The 21,408-nt window shown below is 58.2% G+C and overlaps 1 pseudogene; it reads right to left on the bottom strand.

The window, feature by feature from the left end:
- Positions 1–2,904: 2,904 nt before the first annotated feature.
- Positions 2,905–8,694, bottom strand: LOC137753575 (thyrotropin-releasing hormone receptor-like; annotated as a pseudogene).
- Between the last annotated feature and the right edge of the window lie 12,714 nt (positions 8,695–21,408).

Raw genomic sequence — 21,408 nt, 5'->3', positions numbered from 1 at the left:
CTGCGGCGTGCGGCCCTCACAAGAAACACGTGGGCCGCCGTGGGGCCGCTCAGCCCGCAGTGACAGCCAAACCGCAGACCCAGAGCAAGGGGGAGGGCTCCCCGGGGCCGAAGACCAGATGTCCCGGCAGGCGGCCCTGCCCTGGGCTCCTGTGGCGGGGAGGAGAGGTGTGACGGGGGTGGCCTGCGGGTGACAGGGCGGTGGTCTCCAGCTGGGCTTGTTTGGCAATCAGGGGAATCTCGGTCAGCTGAACTGGAAATGGTTTTCTCTGTAGCTAGTTTCAGGGGAACCAGCGGCTCTAATCTCAGCTAATCAACCACGAGATGAAGATCAGGGAGCTGGAGGGTCAGGGTCTGGCCTAGTCGCAGGTAACCCAGGGGGTATCTGGGGTCCTCAAGGGGGCCCTGAGGAAGAGTGAATCAACTCCACTTCATTCGGGCAAGTCTCTGCAGTAAGCCGTCTCCCAGGGCGCTTCGAAAAACAAGGGGTTTGTGAGGCTTCTTACTTGCCCCTCTTTTCTGGGAGCACAGACTCAGAGGGGACCCCACCCAGACACCCTGGCTGCTCCAGCATTTCCCAGGGGAGCCCACTGCCCCCAGGGCCCAGCGCTGAGCTGGGGAGTGTGGCGATGTCCCTGCACCCACGGCGGCCCCTGCTGGAGGTGGGGGAAGTGGGTGACCCACACAGGCTCCCGAGAGGGGGCAGCGGGATTCGCTGGCTCCGCCCGAGCTGGGCCAGCACCGGGCCCCACGCCCTCGGCAGCCCTTTGGCATTCACCCCGAGGGCCACACACACTCATCAGAGAGCAGAGCCTCGGGGGAGCTCCGAATGGCACCGAGTAAGCCAGCACCGGACATGGTGTCCCGATGGCCCGAGGGCACTGCACGGCACACCCCGCCCGGGGCCCTGGCACCGTCCCTTTTCCGAGCACTGTTTTCTGGGCCCGTTCCCAGGCAGCACCCGCTCTAACCTCTAACTGCTGCATCTACTCCCACGTGGCGACAGTTCATCTGCGTCGTCCCGGGCAGCTTGAGTTCTGAGCCGCAGCAAGTCAGGCTTCACACACGTCCCCAGGGGCCTCCCAGCCCAGCTGGGAGTGAACCACTGGCGACCCCTCCACACACCAAAGCTTCCTCGCCTTTAGCCCCTCGGGGTGGGAAATCCATCCAGAGCACAGTGCTGGTCTTGGTCCCCTTAAACTGGGGGCGCTGCCTGTCACAGGCGCTGTCACAGTTAAGGGCTGGGGTGCCCAGCTGGGGGGCTGGGGCTGTCAGCCTGTCCCAGCGCGTCCCTTAGCGCGGAGCGGGTTGTCGCGGATTTGTTTCCCACCCAGGGCAGTGCTCCCGCCGCGTAGCTCTGGCCCCTCTACTGCAGGCGCCCAGAACTGTGGGCCCAGGCCCAGCACTGGTATTTTTGAGGCTCCCCAGGGGGTGGGACGTGGGAACGGCTATTGTGAGAACCAGGAAATAGAAATCGGAGCGACTGAGCGAGGGGCTTCAGGGGGAAGGCCTGACGCACACCAGGTCTGGGGAGCCCTGGACCACCCAACAGGGCTCCTGGGAGCTGTGTGTAAAGCGAAGCCGGAGCACAGGCTCACTCCTGGGCATCAGGGCAGCAGTTTGGGGTCCTCTCCGACTTTCAGAAGTTCCCTTCTTTCATTTGCAGGGGAGTGGGGTGCCCAAATTAACTTATTTCCTGATTTGCATCTATGTCCTGGGTAAGGGACAATAAAGCAGTCAACCTCCCTGTCAACGACATGTCCCTGTGCCAAACGAAAAGAGAAAAGGAGCAGTTCAGACAGCAGGACCGGCACAGAGGTGAGGCCAGAACTCCCGTGACAAGTACCCTCCCTCGGCCCGGTCTTAACTGGGGGCAGGGGCACCCGAGCCGAGGTGTGTGACGGGTTGACGGGAAGGGTATCAAGAAAGGCCAGGAGGAGACCCGAAGCCTCACAGCAGGGGCTCGGTTTGGTTGGAGAGGTAACCTCAGCGTCAGGAGACCGTCCAGAAGGTACCAGAAACAAAGCTTGAAGCCAGGAACAGAGTAAGCAGGAAAAGCTGTCCCAGCTGTGCTGCGTCCGTCGGCGCCCACGCAGGAAGGCCTGCAGAGCTCGCCTCCATTTCACAGATGAAGCAAGAAGGGGCCACGGCCAGGGCTCATGACAGTAAGTAACGCGGCCGGGGCTGGCCTCTTAACGCCAGTGCCCCGACCTGGGCGCCGCACACCCTCAGCGGCCACAGGAGATGCTCACTCCCGGGCAGCCTCCATCCCCTGGGCTCAGCCACAAGGTCGAGGTGAGGGCGCCCTCCCTCCAGCGAGGCCCCGTCTTCTCATCGTCCCCCATCTGTCCCTCGGCTCTCTCTGGGGACAGAGCCTCACCATGGCCCCAGCTTTCAGGACGCCCTTCCTCCCTGACCAAAGTACTTCCTCGTTCCCACCTCCTTCCATCCTGGAAGTCACATTTGGGCGACCTCTGGACACACAGACCTTCTTCCAAACAAGTGTCCACGGAAAATCTGCTTTAATGAGCATCACAGGGGCCCAAGAGGAAAATAATTTTGGAGAGAATGGGGATGGGGTCAAGGTCCCGTGCCTTTGGCCTAAAGAGCTTTGCGGTCAGGAGTTCAGCGGCTCACCCACAGGGGACAGGTGACGGCCTGAAGGTCTCCCGGCCTCAGCTTCCTCATCAGTGAAACCGGGAGAACTGGAGGTCTCCCTTGACAGGGTCGTTGCTGGGTTAGAAGGGCTGCTTGTAGCGGGCTGGCCCGGAGCCCCTGACCATCAGTAAGGACCACCAGGAGGACGGTCTGGCGTGGACAGGCGGCGGGCAAAGGGCCAGCGGGGCCCGCTGTCTGCGGCTGTCACGTGACCACGGCCACACCCACTCACACCCACACTCTCCTCTCATTGGTGGATCAGCAGGATGGACAGCCGCGAGCACCAATGGAAGGCCGGGCATCCGTTCTCCCGCTTGGCCGACACCATACGGCCCCTGCAAACAGGCCGCGTCCTGCCCTGGGGCCCGGACCGCTCAACGCATAGCAGGCCGCCTGCCGGGCCCTTGACCTAGCTCTGGGGTCCCAGGTCCTGGCCGCCCGCATGTGGCCCTCGGCCCAGCCTCCGCTGGCGCTTGGAGTCACAGCAGAGGTGACAACGGCTGATCTGTGTCCCCACCCGCGATTTTTTTTTTTAATTTTTATTTATTTATAGCTGTGTTGGGTCTTAGTTTCTGTGCGAGGGCTTTCTCTAGTTGCGGCAAGCGGGGACCACTCTTCATTGCGGTGCGCGGGCCTCTCACTATCGCGGCCTCTCTTGTTGCGGAGCACAGGGTCCAGACGCGCAGGCTCAGTAATTGTGGCTCACGGGCCCAGCTGCTCCGCGGCATGTGGGATCTTCCCAGACCAGGGCTCGAACCCGTGTCCCCTGCATCGGCAGGCAGATTCTCAAGCACTGCGCCACCAGGGAAGCCCACCCGCCCGTGATTTTGAAAGCACTTTCCATATGGAGTCTCGCCTGGGAAGTGGCGAGAAGAAACTGAGGCCTGCGGTTCTGAGAGCCGGGCCAGGCAATGGTCCCACGCACCAGCTGGCCCAGAAACACATCTGGCTCCCCCACGGAGGGCTTCTTCTGCCACCTGACGCCTGAATTGTCAATGCCTTTGGCTGCAGTGTTCCACCCAGAAAAGAGATGGAGCCCGAGAGCAAGAAGCCTGGGGCCTGGCCGTCCCATGCCCTGACCTCCCCCTCCAGTGCTGGGTGTAGAGGGCAGTGGTCAGCAAAGCGGGCCCCACAAGAGCAGAGCTTGAACGCTTCGGGCGAGGGGTTCAGGAAGGCTTCCTGTTTCTGGCTGAGGGGCCCGAAGAGACACAGCGCTCTGCTCTGTTTATGACCTGAGGCAGCACCACTCAGGGCTTGTGGTCCAGGGACAGAGCTCAAAGGGGAGGAGGCCGGAGGCCGGGGTACCGGCCAGCCTCAGCACACGTGAGTGGCGAGTCTGCCAGCGGTGTCTCTGGGTGTCAGCGGTAAAGCTGGGTACCCTTTCTATGTGGCACCAGGTGGCACCGTCCCACTTGGAAAACATCGCACACGGACTCTGCCCACAGCCAGACTGACACATGCTATCACCAGAGACTGGAAATGCATTCCTGTAATACCCATCAGGACTTTTCCCCTGGAAAACAGAGTGCTTAAACGAATGAATAATAACAGATGGAGGGTCCTAATTTTACACCAGTGAAGGCTGGGACCCTCCCAGCTTCCTCCTGCTCCTAACCTCCCCCGCTTCCAGAGGAGGGGAGAGCGCTACCCAAATGGAGTCCAACCACCGGGCCAGAACTAGGACATGTGACCAGTCCTTGTTCATGGGGAGGGAAGGCACCAGGGACCCAGAAGAGCCGTTGGCAAAGGGGCTTCTCCCCTCTCCTGGCCCTGCCAGCCACCAGCGGACAGGACACAGCACAGGAGCAAACCGAGGGAAGCGAGAGGGGCTGGGCAGGGGGACGGCAGCCCTCAGATGGTGCTGAAACCAGGCCCCTGCTGCTGGAGTGGGGGCCCAGCTGCCTGAGGGCCCGTGACCTCACTCCCGCCGGTCCGCGTCTTCTGGGGTCCACGCTGTAGCTGGTGGAGCTGAGGCCAGCTGTGCACGTCTGTGGCTCCTCCACCCCACCCCCGCACAGCCGCTGGAAGGCAGCCGGAACTTCGGGGACACGAGGCTGTAGATGATGGGGTTGATGGCGCTGTTGGTGTAGACATAGGTGCGGCAGAGGAGAAGCCCCCAGGGGTCCAGGAAAGGCTGGGCCACAGAGGAGTTGAGCAGCACCGGTGTGCGGTAGGGCATCCGCAGGACGGCAGAGAGTAGCACGACTACCACCAGCATCATGGTGACCTGCAGGGCGGGAGGGCAGGGGTGGGAAGCCCCTGGCACCCGGCACACCGAGTGACCGAGTGACACGGCTCCTGCCTCAGGGCATGTTTGCTGAGTAAGTGATGAGGACGTGACTGCAATAATCACTTAAACTAGCACTGCGTATGGCTCTGCGCTAAACGTTTCCTGTGCAGGAGCCCACGGCCGGCATTCAGAGCTGTGCTGGTCCATGCGCTCATGAAATAGCCCCACTTCAGGTGGTAAATACTCACTGCCCTGAGCCCCCTGGCGCACCCTATCCCCCAGACCTCTCAGACGCCCAGCAAGTAAAGACTGGATGCCTGGAGCGGGGCCTCGGGCCCGGGATGACACAGGAAGGCCCCAGGTGGACGCTGTGGCTGCTGGCGCTTAGGTTATGTCCCCTGCATCGGGCCCTCCCAGTGGTTCTGTTATCATCTCCACACGAAGGACGAGGAAGCAGGGAATTCCCTGGTGGTCCAGTGGTTAGGACTCGGCACTTTCACTGCCAGGACCCAGGTTCAATCCCTGGTCTGGGAACTGAGATCCCGCAAGCCACGCAGACAAAAAAAAAAAAAAGGAGGAGGAAGCAGGGGCTCAGAGTGAAGGATGACACAGCACACGCACCACGAACCGGCTTCTCCTGCAGCCCGCCTGTGCTTGCCACTGTCCTGAGTGGCCCAGCCAGCCATGGTCATATCCCCATTCTACACCCCAATCTGTTCTTTCAGCCCAGGAGTGAGTCGCCAGGCCCAGGAGACAGTCCTGTCAGGAGGGGGGCCGAGGACAGGGATACTCTGGGCTCTTCCACCTAACTTCCAGCTGCCTACCCAGGGTCCCGGCTTCTCTGCAAGGGAGGCGGGTCAATGGGAGGGGAAGGGGCACGTGTCCTGGCCACTTCCGAGGGCAGCCTCCACTGACCCATGCAAGGAGCTTCCTGTGGGCCCCAGAACTGAGGGGAGGTCTCAGGGGGGCCTGTCATCTGCTCTAGTCTTGGGCCCTCCCTGCTGCCGCCTTCAGGATGCAGGGGCAGTGGGTGGGAGCATGGGTGCTGGAGCCGGCAGGCCTAAGCTGTGTGACCACGTCCCAGCTCTGTGACCTTGGGCAGCCCACTTAACCTCTCTGAGCCTCCCTCTCCCACTTGTGGCATCAGGAGAATAGCAGTGTCCTTCATGAATTGGTCTGTGGAGGGGCAGTGGGGTGAGGAGTCCCCATGAAGTCATCACTCTTTTGCCCCAGGAAGTTTGACATCTCTGTGTCCATAGCTTTGTGCTGGGGCCATGCTACGCCCTGAGTGCCAGCAGGCCTTGGCCGCTCCGTGCTTCTGGCTCTCCCTCTGTCTCTCCATCTCTCTCTCTGCCTCTGTCTCTCCTTCTCTCTCCGTCTCTCTCTCTATCTCTCTCCCTGTCTCTCTCCCTCTGTCTCTCCATCTCTCCCTCTCACTGTCTCTCTGTCTCTGTTTCTGTCTCTGTCTCTGTGTCTCCCTCTCTGTCTCTCCCCCTCCACTCACATCTCTGCTGCTCACCCACAGGGGCCCTCTCTGCTCAGCCTTCCCCCTGCCTCAGCCTCTCCAAGTGCCCGTCGTGGTTACATGTGGGACCTGTGCACACCTGTCTGGGGCTCCAAACGTATGGGGATCCCCCTGAAACTGGAGGGAGGTGCGGCCCCTCCGCTCAGAACCCCTGCTACCTCCAGTCAGAGCCAACTGCTTCCCGGGCCCCCGGGGCGCCCACCCCGCTCCCCCATCCTTGCTGACCCTCGGTGCACCAGGCCCTCCCCCTGCCCCCCTCCCCCGCCGCCTGGACCACTTCCTGGGTGTCTGCTTGGTCACCTCAGATCTTCATTCAGTCATCACCTCAGCAAAGTCTTCCGAACTTTCGCCTAAACTCCCACTCCTCCGGGCTCCATTTCTTCCTCTGACAGGGTCCATGTTTACTTGTCCTGCCATGAGCCCCGGGGGCAGGATGTTTATCTTGTTCTGTTCTCCCCCGTGTCCCCGCACCTAGAAACTCGCCTGGCACACAGTCGGTGCCCAGGGGACACCTGCTGAGTGAGTGGGTGGACGAACGTGGAGCCGGCACCCCCTCTCTGTCCATTCACGCCTCTGCCGCATCTCCCTGCCTCTCTGCAAACTGACCCCGCCCACCCCTGCTCCCCACTGGCCACCCCCGCCCACCTGCTTCCTGGAAGAAGGGAAGCCTCTGGCCCGCGGGGCTGCCTCCCCTGGCTTCCGGGCTCTGGCCGGTCCTCACCACCCCCATGCTGGCCCCCAAGCTGGTCCCCGAGCTGTGGCAGGTGGGCCGGGGAGCTCTGGATCAAGACCCTCCCTATGAGACTGTAGAGGACAGTGGCCTCCAGCAGGGCGTAACAAAGAAGACGGTGAAGTCCAGCAGGCAGATGGGCAGGTACAGGCTGCGGCCCCCCGTGCCCGCCAGCGTCCAAGTCCACCAGGAAGAACCAGAGCAGGCAGTAGACGGACGTGGTCCCCCAGACGCCGGCCGCGATGCACTTGGCCCGCGCCGCGATGCACACGGCCTGTGCCCGCATTGCATGGCAGATGGCGAAGTACCTGCAAGCCACAGGGCAGTCACGTGACCCACCTGCTGATCCGTGGGATTGGGCCATGGAGGGTGGTCCACTCAGCTAATCAGATTCCCGGATGGGGAACCGAATGTGGGCGCAATGGTGGAACTGGCCCTTTCATAGGGGACCTGGGAGGCCATGTTGAGGCAGCCTCGGGGGCTGGCAGAGCAAAGGTGCCAGTCTTGAGGGGAGGGCAGGGCCGAGTCGGAAGGTGCAGCCCCTCAAGGTCCGGCCAGGCCCACAAGGTTCAGAGTGCCCTTGCGAAGACCTTGACCTTTGTGCAAGTCCCAGGGTGGGTTTTCTACCGTCCACCGCCAAAGGTCACAGGCTGAGGGGTCAAGGACATTGCGACCCTAGATGGGCACAGCAGGGGAGAGCCAGGACCGGGCCAGTGTATGGATGTCAGAAGGCCTCGGTTATGTCCCCGTTCTGTGTAGCCCTGGACGAGACATCCTAATCCTCTGGACCAATGTGCTGAAGGCCGCGCAGCTGGGAAGAGGCAGAGCTGGGCTTGAACCCGGTCAGTGGGTTTCAGCGTCCACATGCTTAGAGGCTAGATGGCCTCTCAGGCATTAATTTCATAGCTGGAAGAGGCCCAAGAGACTGTCCGGCCCCAGTGCCCACGTTCCCGGTGGGGACTCCAAGCCCAGAGAAGTGCAGGGTTGCCTTGGCATTCCGCAGCAAGTCAGTAGCAGAGGTGAGATGAGAAGCCCGCTTCCCGGCGCCTGCCCCTGCCCTTGCCGGGTTCCTCCAGGGTCCCACACAGCGCCCCCTCCATAAATGGGGAGCAGACTCAGTTTACCAAGGATCGTGGCCAGGAAGTCCTGGCTTGCAGCAGGGGTCGGGGTGTACCTCCCTCTCCACGGTGAACGCCAGGATGGAGCAAGAGGAGGCACGGATGCCCAGGTACTGCAAGTAGCTGATGCCCAGGCAGCCGGCGTGGCCACAGACCCACTGCCCAGCCAAGCTTTTGGAGACTTTGGGCAGCCCGGCCGCCACCAGCACAGTAAGGTCCGCCAGGGCCAGGCTGACCAGGTAGCGGTTGGTGGGCGTGTGCATGTCCCGTGTGGTCAACACCACCAGGACCACCGTGGCGTTGCCCACAACGCCCACCACGCACACGAGGAGCACCGGGAAGACCGAGGCCATCTTGTCCTCAGGGCTGGGGACGGCATCACCGGGAACCAGGGACACGGTGCTGGGGCTGCCCGGCCCGCTCCCGCTCTCCATGGTGGCGGCGCAGGCGCTGGCGGGGGAGGGCGCTCTGGGAGGCGTCCACACCAGCGGCCGGGCCTCACGCCGCTGATGAACACCTGCCTCTCCGAGAGCCCGGCCCCAGGGACGCGCAGGGACCCGGCGCTCGGGACGTGACTGCCTGGCCAGGCGAGGGACAGAACAGGGATGCTCCTTCTGGTCTCTGCCGTAAATACAGTCAGCGAGCCACTTGCTCTGCCAGCCTCAGTGCCCCGGTACGCAAATGCAGACGGCCGTCATCCCGAAGGTGTGAGGCCGAGCGGAGGTTAAACCCGGGAGGATGCACGTCAAGCCCCAGCCCAGCACCTCCTGAGCGCTCAGCGGCCAGCTGCCCCGTCACTAGGAAGCCACACAGCGTGTCCAAGCCCCAGCCAGCTCGTCTGTGAAACTGGGGGAATCAAGACACCTGCTTCTCAGGAACACGGTGAGAGTCCCACAAAACGGCGAGGCACGGAAATTTCTGGGCCCGGAGCCTGGCACCTGTCGCATGTCCGTTACTTATGTTAAAATTGAGGCTTTAATCACCCTGGGCCTCAGTCTCCCCATCCTTCAGGGGATCCTAGCTCGACCCCGGGTGGGCTGTGCGGAGTGGATGAGACGGGAGCGCCCAGGGCATCTGCAGGGCCCCAGCCGCGGCTCCGCGGGCTCTGCTCCCTCTTGCTCTGGAAACGCCAGGGTCAGCCAGCCCCCGTCCACCCATCGAGGTTCATAGGCGCCCCTCTCTCCCTTCTCAGCTCCTGGAGTGATGGCAAAAGGGTTTGTATCGTGAGCTGATCGAGGAGTGAAGTCACAGCTGGGACTCGGGCAAACGGGTGAAGGCCCAGGGCACACACAGCACTGATGCCACGCGATACACAGCGCACCTACACACGCACACCACGCGCCACCCACCTCCACCCTTTAACCCCGTAGGTGTCACCTGCCAGCAGTGCCGCCTGCCTGCTCCCGCAGAGCCCAGCCTCGCCCCTGGCAGCCCCGCCTCCCCGTTGGACAGGCGCCCCAGGACCAGAGCGGAGCCGGAGCTCTGCTGAGCGGCGGGAGCCAAGGCTGACGCCACCAGAGCTTCACAGGGCGGTCCCCGCTGTGGCCCACGGGGCAGGGACCAGGGTGCAGAGTTAGGGCAGGGCTGCGAGAGAGCTGGTGGCCCCAGGACGCCGACCACACGCCTGCACACACACGCAGCACACACACAACACACAACATACCCACAGCACACCTGCACCGCACACGCATGCAACACAGAGTCACATGGTGTTCACACACATGCATACACATGCTCCCCACACAGACAGCCCAACTCCCCCTGTGCACGGCAACACGCAGAAACGCGGACACACAAGCACACAGACACACACATGAACCAAGCCCCCCTGCACAGCATACCCGCCACACACAACGACACACACACACACATGCACCCACCTCTGCAGGCACACACTTAACTCACCCCGCGCACACCTGTACCCACAACACAGGGACCCAAAAGCACACACAAGTACACAAATGCACATCACAACCCAGGCATCTGTGCTGTAGCTAAAGACACACACCGTCCACACTCACACACCCAGGTGCACAAGCACGCAGAACACGCCACACACCTGTGCCCACAGGCGTCTGCTGACGCGGATCCACACGGCCTGAGGCCCCTCGCTCTCCTGGAAAAGAGCCTCTCTCCCGTTTAGCTGGAGGAGACGATGGCCCCAGGGTCACGGCAGCCGCCAAGACCCCAAAGGCTCCATTCCCTCCAGCCGGCGGCCCGGGGTCAGGACAGACCCAGAGCTCTCCCAGCAGCCCCCCACCCCCGTGTGCAAGGCCCCCTGAGGCCCGGCGCTCACCCGGCGGCCCCTGCCGCCTCGGTGTCTCGGGGGCCCCCCTCCTCCTCACCGCCACCTCCCGCTCCTGCCTGCAGGCGAGCCTGTCTGAACAAAGCCTTCCGCCAGGCGGGCAGCCGGGACCACCGCCTCCCAGCTGAGAGCTTACCCAGCGAAGAGCCTCGGCACCTTCCTCCTCCCAGAGGGGGACAGGGGGAGAGGAGAGCCGATCCCACAGCAAGGCTTCTGGTTCTGCAGGCTGCAGTGCCGCCCACAGACGTGCTGGGTGCTCACACGCACGCGCCCCGCCACCTTCTCCCCGCCCCCCACCGGCCACCCTGGTGGGGCTGAAGGCAGCCGATGCAGCTTCTCCCGCAGGGACACCCGTGAGAAGAAAGCCCAAGCCCCCTGCCTTCCCCAGGCCACGGGTTCGCCAGGCTGCAAAGGACCCCGCTAGCCCGCTGAGCCCCTAGAGCCCGACAGGAAGAGGCGGAGACCCAGGGAGGAGGTGGGGAGGGCGTGGACTGGTCCCCTTACACGTGAGGCTGGGATTACTGGGGCGGGGGGCGGGGGGCTCAGATGTCTGGAATCTGAAGGTGAGTCTGGTGCGGGGACCGCCCCCCGAGGGCCTTCCACTGTGATCTGGAGAGGAGGGGACCCTGAGCTGAGCCCGTGCTGGCTGGGAGACTGAGGCCCGGGCAGGGGTGTGAATGGTCCAGGTGGAGGAGCGGGACTGGGGCCCCGGCCTGGGGGCTCCAGGGAGCAGGGGTGCCCCACCCTTCCTGCTGGGCTGGTACTGCCGCTGTGCACCCCACGGCTGGCACACCTTCTCTCGGCTAGCCTTTGGGAACAGAGCCCGAAGGGCCCCCTCAGCTGGCTCAGAAAGCAGGAATCCCAGCTGTCACCCCCAAGTGGCCAGCGGCCTGGCTCTTCCAAGGCATTTAAAGTGCAGATTCCAGTCCCAGGCCCGGAGGCCTCAGGCTGGAGGGACCTGGGTAGCATGCAGATCCCTGGCCACCAAATCGAGCATCCAGGCGAAGTGCCCTTGAATACATGTCTTCTAGAAAGACCAACAACACCTAGCGTCTTCTCTTGTCTCTTTATGTTTTGATCTTGGAACATAATATACTCAGAGAAAGGTGCATGGAACATGAAACAACGGTCGAATGAATAAAGCGAGCACATGGGTGCCATCGCCCGCCCCCACCCTGGGGGTGCCCCGTCACTGTCTTCTGTTCTGCCCGCCTCAGAGCTTTCTATAACCAGAGCCACTGCAGCTGTGTCCTGCTTATTCCAGTGACACTGGCGGGTGGGGACTCACCTGGCTGTGTGTAACCAGCTCGTCCGTTTCCCCTGCTGTGTGATTCTCCGCCGTAGAGCTGGGCTGCGATATGTCCACGCGTGATGGACTCTCAGTGGACTTCTGGGTTGTTTCCATTGTGGGGGAATCAGGCGCCACTGTTGTGAACACTCTCGTACGTGAATCCTGGCTGAGTGCATTTTCATCTGCTTGGTCCCTAAGATGTGATTCCCAGGACCTGGCTGGACACAGAGATGAGTGGAGGTGGGGGAGGGCTGCTGAGGAGGAGAAAGGGCGGCAGAAGAGACAGCATGCCTGGCAGGCTGTGGTCCCACTGCCCCAAACATGGCAGCCCAGCCCCCCACTGGGGCTGCCTGGAACCCTGGGAGGGCCACACGGAGGGCTCCGCAGTACCCGGGGGGCAGGGGATCTCCCTGGCTCGCCCTGCCACCCCTAACCCACCTCCTGCACCTCCCCCCTCTCCTCCAGGATGGCCCTCCCCTGGGAATTCCGCTCCCAGGATGGCTCTCGACTGCTGTCCTCCTGGCTGGTGCTGAAATCACCACGCTGGACTAGAATCTGTCTTCAGCCTCACGCTAGGCCCTCGCTCTACACCCCTCGCCTTGCTGTTGGGCGCGGGGCTCCTCCTTCTCTCTCTCGGACAGGAAAAAGGTGCCAGAGGGGCAGGGGCGTCGCCGCCCAGCACCTATGTACAGAATGCCTCACCCGCCCTGAGTTCTCACCCACTAGCTCACCTGTGGACAGACCACAGCCCGCAGACTTTCCCGCGTCTCCACCCTCCGGGTGCCCGTGGAGTCCTGCAGCCAGCAACACCCCGCCCAAGCAGCACAGGAACCCTCGGTGGCTTCTCCCAGGTATGAGGCAGTTACGGAGCTCTTGTTCACAGCAAGACAACTCGCTGACAACTTAGATGGCCACTCAGAGTGGTAAGGACTTGATGCTATGTCCCCACAGCTGGATGTCTGGCAGTTAAAACAGACGTGGTTGAGAAAAACTGATTGGCATGCAATCCACTGAGTTAAAGGGCGGGCTGCAAACAGTAGGTGAGCGCTCTCACCTGTTTGCAAAATGTATTCGTGTCTAATAACAGCCATCCGCCAGGAGCTTGGCATGTGCCAGGCATGGGGCCCGGCCCTGGGCATCTTGTGTGGCCATCACAACTATCCCCTCATGGTGGCAACTGTTATTGTCGCCGTTTTTCAGAAGAGAAAGCAGAGCCTCACAGATGCAAGTTGGTTAGCTCAAAGCCACAGAGCTAGTCAATGGTAAAGCTGGTATCTGAACCCAAATCTCTCCTTCTACAAAGTTGGTGTCCTCGGCCATAGGCTCCAGAAATGTCTGGAGAAAAGGGACACCCAGCGCCTGGGTCACCTTGTTTTTCTGTCTGCATCGATAAATGTGGGTTGATTCTGTAGTTAGGAAAAGAGACGAGGGACTTCCCTGGTGGCGCAGTGGATAAGACTCCGAGCTATCAATGCGGGGGGCCTGGGTTCGATCCCTGGTCAGGGAACTAGATCCCACATGCATGCCTCAACTAAGAGTTCACATGCTGCAACTAAGGAGCCAGCGAGCTGCAACTAAGGAGCCAGCCTGCCGAAACTAAGACCAGGTGCAACCAAATAAATAAATAAATATTTTTAAAATATATTGTAAAAAGAAAGGAAGAAAGAAAAGGAGATGAAATACCCCACTGAAAGGCTGCCTGTCTCATGGGATCCTTCCTGTATTTGGTCCCAAGGCCCTCCACCCTGCCGCCCTGACACTCCCTGGAACCGTCCAGACGTCTCCACGGCCCAGGATCCAAAGCGTAAATGTCTGGTCCTATGTCGGAGGCCCTTCTGGCTGGTTGGTGGTCACACTGTCTGGTTATGAATGAATATCTGAGCAGCACGCCTGGGTATTTGGCCATGGGTTCTGCTGGAATCTGGGCAGAGAGGAGTGATGAGGCCAGGCCAGGTGAGGAAGGGGTGGGGTGGGAGGTGCTCCTGGAGAGTGAGGTGATGTCTGTGTAAAGGAAGACGGAGGCAGAGACAGAAGATTGTAGGCGTAAAGAGACTCGGCAGGCTGGTGCTTGAAAGGGGAGAAGTCACCCTCAGGCAGTAAGCTCACACAGGGGCGGGGCACCTGTGGGTGGGGCGCCTGGTCCCCGCCATGGCAGTGCCCCTGCCGCCTTGGTCCTCTGGTGCCGGGTGACTGGCCACCCCTAGCGCAGGACTGACACTGCAGCCTCCTCGTTATCCTGCCTTTCTGTCGGCGGCTCTTCTGCACGTGATGACGGCTGGGACGGTGTCCGCTGCCTGGCTGGCGCCCACAGGGAGGATGGGCCGGCTGGACGGGGCCTCTGCCTCTCCCTGCAGCCAGACCAGCAGAGAACCGGGCTCCCTACACGGCAGCTCAGCACGCTGTCCCCTGCGTCGCCAAGGCCCAGCCTGATTGAGGGGCTGCTGGGGAGCTCCGTCCCCGCAGGCAGGCAGGCAGGCAGGACCCCCTGGGGCCGTCCTGGAGCCCGGCCACCACAGTCTACTTGTCTTCAGCATAGGAGGCTGCCGGCTGGACCACAGCATGGCCTGCGGGTTCACGTGGGCTCTGTTGGTGGCCAAAGTGGAGGAGGGCGTTGGGGTGTGAAACTGCCGCCCCCGGGTTGTCCACCATGGGAGGGAACCCAGGGTCCTCGATAAAGCCCGCGAGGTGGGAACTGAGCTGACCTTCATCCCTTAGCTCAGTATTCGCTCATCAGGACCTCCCTGGCAGCCCAGCGGTTAAGACACCGCGCTTTCACTGCTGAGAGCATCAGTTCGACCCCTGGTGGGGGAACTAAGATCCCACAAGCCGTGCGGCCAGGCCACAAAAAAAAAAATCATTCATTCATTCATTCATTCATTCATTCACCAGAACCAGCCGGCCCAGGCCCTGCCTTGCGAGGGGCCCTGGGGCCACATAAACAACACAGCTTCAGGCGAGGAGGTCCCAGGAGCCCTTTCCCCCAACCTCCCCGGGGCCTGTGAACCTCATGAGACAGGGGCAGGCAGCCACCTGTTGGCTGGGTTTCAGGGTCGCCCCTGGATGTCTCCAGGGAGGGAAGGAGGCCAGGTGGGGTCAGTGCCGGGAACCCCACGAGGCCAGGATGGAGCCTGGAGGGACCAGGGGCCCCACGGGGGTCAGCACCCCTGCCGGTGGAGCCCATCCTTTCCTGAGTGGAGCCCTCTCACTGCGTCTGCGTAGGGGCTGCGATGTGAGTGGGGTCTGGATGAAGATGGGGGAGTGTGCACGTGTGTGCGTGTCAGGGCCCGCACGTGAGCCTGCGCCCACCTGGGCCCCTCACCACGTGACCGTGAGCTAGTGCAGGGGACGGACAGCATTTGAACGTCCAGGAGCCTGAGGCCCTCCCAGCATGGGACCCCAAATGCCCGGACTGGCGCGCCCTCTGGTGACAGCCCGAGGCAGCGCGGAGGCTGGCTGGCATCCAGTCGCTTGGAGAGGCGAGAACTCCTGGTTCCCTCCTCCCGGTGGATCCGTCCAGCAGATTCATTTTCGCAAATGTGGCTTTCAGACAGAAGCCCTTGTGCGGGGCTCACCCTCGCCCCTGGACAAACTCATAAAGACACACACACATACGTTGAGGCATTTGGGGCGGGGTCGAGGGGATGAGCCCTGAGCGAAGGCAGAGGGCAAAGTGAGCCTTGGGGAAAACTTCAGGAACCAGCGGAAAGCACCTGGGAGGGGAGGTCCGCGGCATGGAGCCAGTAATGTGTGGCACTGGGAGAGACAGGCTGCAGATGCAGCCTGCAGACGGGGAGGTGGGCGTAGAAGGCCCCCTCCCTGGGAGCACAGACCGGCCCTGTTGACGCCTAGAAGCAAATCTTAACAGGGCCCAGTGATCTGCTAAAACCACCTGCAGGGAAGAATAAAGCCTCGCCTTCTTTGGGAGTAGATAATTCATCCACAATGTCCCACAGCAAATTGAAAATACAAGTCGTGCGATGAAAAAGGGCCAGATCGCTGAAAACCAGAGGAAACGCGGCAGACCCCCGGGTGATCCAGACGCAAGAACTGTCAGACAGGGGTTTTAAAATAATCACCTGCCGCGCCCTTCTTGTCACTGCCCTGCTCAGGAGCCTCCCATGGCCCCATGGCTCCTCAGCAGGGCACCCAGCGCCCCCTCCCACCTTGGAAGCAGCTTCGCTTCACCCTTGTATAGATTTATGTATAGATTCATACACAGAAGCTTGGGATCCATATGTTACAATGCTAAACAATTACAATCTTGTAAGTATTGTGTGATATTACAATCACCTGTAAACATTTGGGCCATTTCTCGTTTTTGCCTTTGTTCTTTCGGTTATTACGAAGGGACCTATGAACATCCTTGCTGGGATGGGCAAGAGAGTCCCAGGCCAGTGGTTCTTACTCTTCCCCGGGACCTGTTAACCTGCAGGCCGCTGGCCCACAGCCAGAGGTCCTCAAGCAGCAGGAGTGGGGCGGGGCCTGAGAATGTGCATTCCTAACAAATCCCCAGGGGCTGCTGCTGTTGGTGATCCAGGGACCCCGCTGTCTAGGGTGGAGCTGCTGATCCCAGGCACTGCTCTCACTAACGCCACGCTGTTTCCCAAGGTGGTCGTGGCCCAATGCAGATTACCACACCATTAAGTTCCCATCCAGAGTTCCACGATTACGGCCATCCAGAGGTCTGTCACAGCCCGTGGCCACAGCTATTTTATACGATAAGTAATGTTAATGCAGGCCCTCGACTGACCCAAAGGCCCTTGCCTGATGGGACCACACCTGTTGTCCCACAGAATGTGGGGGGATGTGCCAGTTAATGTCACAGTGGCTGCCGGTGACAGTGACCCCAAATGACCAGGGCTGGATGAAACAGGTGTTTACGTTTCTCTTACGTAACAGCCACAGCCAGAGTACCTTAATCTGGAGACAGCCTCATTCGCTAGGCCACTTGGGTTTTTTTTTTTTTTTTTTAAATTTTGATTTTAGAGTATTTTATATTTTTATTTATTTATTTATTTATTTATTTGGATGGACATAGTGGTTCTTTTTTATTTATTTATTTATTTATTTTTGGCTGTGTTGGGTCTTCGTTTCTGTGCGAGGGCTTTCTCTAGTTGCGGCAAGTGGGGCCACTCTTCATCGCGGTGCGCGGGCCTTTCACTATCGTGGCCTCTCTTGTTGCAGAGTACAGGCTCCAGACGCGCAGGCTCAGGAGTTGTGGCTCACGGGCCTAGTTGCTCCGCGGCATGTGGGATCTTCCCAGACCAGGGCTCGAACCCGAGTCCCCTGCATTAGCAGGCAGATTCTCAACCACTGCGCCACCAGGGAAGCCCAACCACTTGGGTTTTGTGGTCCGACTGCCTGGGGTGGAATCCCAGCTCTTAGATGTTACAGTTTCTATTTCCCTGACTATAAAACGGAGAGAATGGTGGGGCTGCCTCCCAGGATTCCACAAGATCGCTGGGCACCAGGCCTGCTGGGAGTCCATATAAGGACAGATGTTTGTGCCTGTCACCTCCTGTCTCTTCCTTCCCTCCTGAGAGGGAGGCAGCAGGGGTGAATAGCCCCACTTCGCAGAGCCGGAACACTGAGGCCTAGAGAACACAGCTTGCATCCTTACACCTGGGGACTCAGTGGCTCAAGGTCGAGGATTTAGATTCAGAGAGACCTGGGTTCTAATCCCACCTTGGCCACTTTCTGTCTTTCTAAATGCACCTCCCCGCCGCCCCCCCCATACACACACACATACACACACACTCCGGATGTTGAAAACACTGTGATTAGTAACGCCGGGCGGGAGGGGCGGAGGGGCCAGCAGCGGCCCGGGGGTACAGAGTGGGGGGCAGCGTGCTCAGGGGTGGGTTTTATCTGGGGGCAGAGGGAGCTGCTGGAGGGGTCTCAGGCCGGAGTGATGAGATTGGAACCAACCCGAGATTTAGACACGTAGCTCTGAGTGCCGGGAGAGGGTAGGGCTCGGGGCAGTGATGGAGCGGGAAACGGGGGGAGGGGCTGGAGCTGTGGCCTTAATCCTGGCAGGTGGTGATGTGGCTGGATCCAGAGGCAAGGGGAGGGAGAAACGGGAGGACACTCAGAGATTCACCTATGAGGAGTCCCCTCCCCCAAGCCTCTCCCACCGCCTCTCAGCTCCCACCCTCCTCCTCTCCTCTACCATCTCCCTTCATTTCTTTCCTTTTATTTTTTAATTTTCATTTATTTATTGATTGATTTTTGGCTGCGTTGGGTCTTTGTTGCTGCGCACAGGCTTTCTCTAGTTGCGGCGAGCAGGGGCTCCTCTTCGTTGCGGTGCGCGGGCTTCTCATTGCGGTGGCTTCTCTTGTTGCGGAGCACAGGCTCTAGTAGGGCAGGCTTCAGTAGTTGTAGTATGCGGGCTCGGTAGTTGTGGCTCGCGGGCTCTAGAGTGCAAGCTCAGTAGTTGTGGTGCACAAGCTTAGTTGCTCTTTTCTTTTTTAAAAAAAAAGAATAGCTTTATTGAAGTATAATTCATATGCCATAAAGTCTACCATTTTTTTAAATTAATTTGTATTGTAGTATAGTTGCTTTACAATGTTGTGTTAGTTTCTACTGTACAGCAAAATGAATCAGCTATACATATACATATATCCCCTCGTTTTTGGATTTCCTTCCCATTTAGGTCACCACAGTGCATTAAGTAGAGTTCCCTGTGCTATACAGTATGTTCTCGATAGTTCTCTATTTTATACCTACTTGTCAATAGTGTATATGTGTCAAACCTAATCTCCCAATTCCTCCCACCCTCAAAAATCTACCCTTTTAAAGTGCACAGTTCAGTGGTTTTTAGTATATTCACAAAGTCGTACAACCATCACAACTGCCTGACTCTGGAACATTTTCATCACCCCTAAAAGAACTTTTGTCCCCATTAAGTGGTCATTCCCCATCCCACCTCCCCCAGCCCCTGGTAACCTCTCACCTACTTTCTGACTCTGTGGATTTGCCTCTTCTGGATATCTCACGTAAATAGAATGTATTTGTCAGCTCAGACGACCATAACAGATACCGCAGACTGGGGGGCTTCAACTACAGACATTTATTTCTCAGAGTTCTTGAACCTGGAAGTCCAGGATCCGGGCTCTGGCGAAAGCCCCCTTCCACCTTCTTGTGTCCTCTTACGGTTGGACCACGGCATCTCTTCTTAGACAGAGTTCAATCTTCTGTATGGCTGAGTAGTACTCTACCGTATGGATGGGCCACATTTTTTTTTGGCCGTGCCACACGGCTCGTAGGATCTTAGTTTCTGGACCAGGGATCGACCCTGGTTCTTTGTCAGTGAAAGGGCCAAGTCCTAACCACCGGACCCCCAGGGAATTCCCTGGACCACATTTTACTGAGCCATCATCAGTTGATGGACACCTAGGTTGTTTCCACTCTGGGGCTGTTGTGAATAACACTGCTGGAACATTTGTGTACAGGTTTTTGTGCGCACATTTCATTTCTCTGGGAGTGACATCGCCGGGTCAAATGGTAGCTCCATGTCAATGACCTCAATTTCTTCTCTTGCTCATTCATTCACACAGGGTCCACTGCAAAGTGAAAACGTGGGCCCCTTGTTCAAAAATGATTAAGAATCTTAAGGCGAGGACAGCAGAGCATTCGACCAAGCCTAGGGTCCCTCTAAGTGCAGGTTCCTATTGTAACATGGACAGTTTGATGTTCTGCAGGAGGCTCTGTGTGGCTCCACCCTGAGGGCTGTGAAGGCAGTTGGTAAGCTGTAAAAATACTCCCAATGCCACATGATGTCCTTCTGATCAAGGACATTAAGCTGACTGCATTTAGTAAGATACACAGCTGTTTATCCACATGGAAAGAGTGTAAAATTTTAAGCTCTGATATTTAAACGCAGTATCTTTAAAAAATGATTAACTTTTGTGTTGAGCTGATTATTATTTTGTTTTTGTTTGTTTTTTTGAGCTGATTATTTTTAAGAAATCAGTGTTAAAAATTCAACTGAGTAAACTTGAAGATCTAATTAGCTTTATTCAACAATTTATGAATCAGGCTGCATCCCATGTAGCAAGCAGAAAGGCTTCTAAAAGCTGTACAAAATGGAGGTTGTTATAGGCACAGGAGGGTGAGACAAGGAAGTTAAAAGGGTGGGTTACTTCCAGCAAGGGCACCTTCCCTTAGGGGATGCAGGGGTCTTAGGCAGATCACCTCCCTAGTGCTGACTGATGGGTTTAAATTTCCACTCTAGGGAGAGGCTAAAACTTCAATTAAATTAGGTATTAAGTCTTGATAGGCTTAGCATAAGTGACTCCATTTTGGACCTGTTGCTACTTTTTAACAACATTGGCAATAGTTTTAAATGTTTAACCTTTCAGTGGTCTATGTCCTTTTGCCAGCCGGAACTCCTATTTTTATTTATTTCCTATGGGGAAAATCCCACCCTGGACCTCTCATTCTAAGACAGCACACAAAAAAATATTTGCTTTTCAATTTAAAAGCTAATTAAGGTTGATTTTTTACTACTGAGAACTTTATGGTGCTTCCAGCAAATAGGTTACAAGCCACAGTGTGGCAAAATCCACCAGGACTCTATGACATTTTCTTTTTAGTTGATCCTGTTTCTTAACCCAAAGATAGCACCACAAAATGATGAAGCAAACTTTTCAACACTGGATTGCTTACAAAAAAAAAAAAAAAAAAAAATAATAATAATAATAATAATTAAATGTTTAAGCTTTGACATTTAAACTCAATATCTCAAAAAATGATTAAATTTTGTGTTGGACTGATTATACTTGATAAAGCAGGAGCTATTTAGTCGCACAGAAATAGTCTTTAAAAATGTTTAGGCTTCATTCTTTCAAAGATTTCCTAATTGAATCACCTGGATACATCATGCTTAAGATTCAGTCAGAAATACACCAGAGATGCTCTCTAAAATAATCGATGGGAGGAGGTTGGATGAAACAAAATGATTAATCATCAATAGCATTACATACTTATTTGTGTCTCGACATCACATCAACTCTGTTAATTTTATTATGTCATCATTTCTTAGAATATTTGTTATACAAATAAAAATATTTTCTTTGTAAAAAAAATGTTTAGTCTTTGACATTTAAACTCAGTTTCTCGAAAATGATTAATTTTGCGTTGCACTGATTATATTTAACAGAGAGGGAGCTATTTAGTCCCCGGGAAGAAGTTGAAAATGTTTAAGATTTGCTATTTAAACTCATTTCCCGCAAAGGATTAACTTTGGCTGGGACCTCTCCAGCCGCATGGAGGCACGTAAGTTCCGAGCCCCGACGTCGCAGGACCCACCTCCGCGGGTCCGGTACCGCCCGCGGAGCGCACTGCCAGGCGCGAACCGGCACTCGCGGCTCACGAGACCGCGCGGCGCGGGAAGCCCACCCTGCGGCTAGGCGGGCGGTGCGCCGGCTCGGAGACCCGCCCCAGGGGCGGTGCCCCGGCCGCGCCTGCGCCGTGCTGGCTCGGGCGGGCGCGCGCCGCGGGGGCGGGGCCGCGCGGAGGCGGCCGCGCGGAGGCCGGAAGGAAGCGGACGGA

Source organism: Eschrichtius robustus, chromosome 19 (assembly GCF_028021215.1).
Source record: "Eschrichtius robustus isolate mEscRob2 chromosome 19, mEscRob2.pri, whole genome shotgun sequence".
Taxonomy (NCBI): domain Eukaryota; kingdom Metazoa; phylum Chordata; class Mammalia; order Artiodactyla; family Eschrichtiidae; genus Eschrichtius; species Eschrichtius robustus.
The sequence above is the reverse complement of the archived record's forward strand: the minus strand, read 5'-3'. Positions and strand labels throughout refer to the sequence as shown.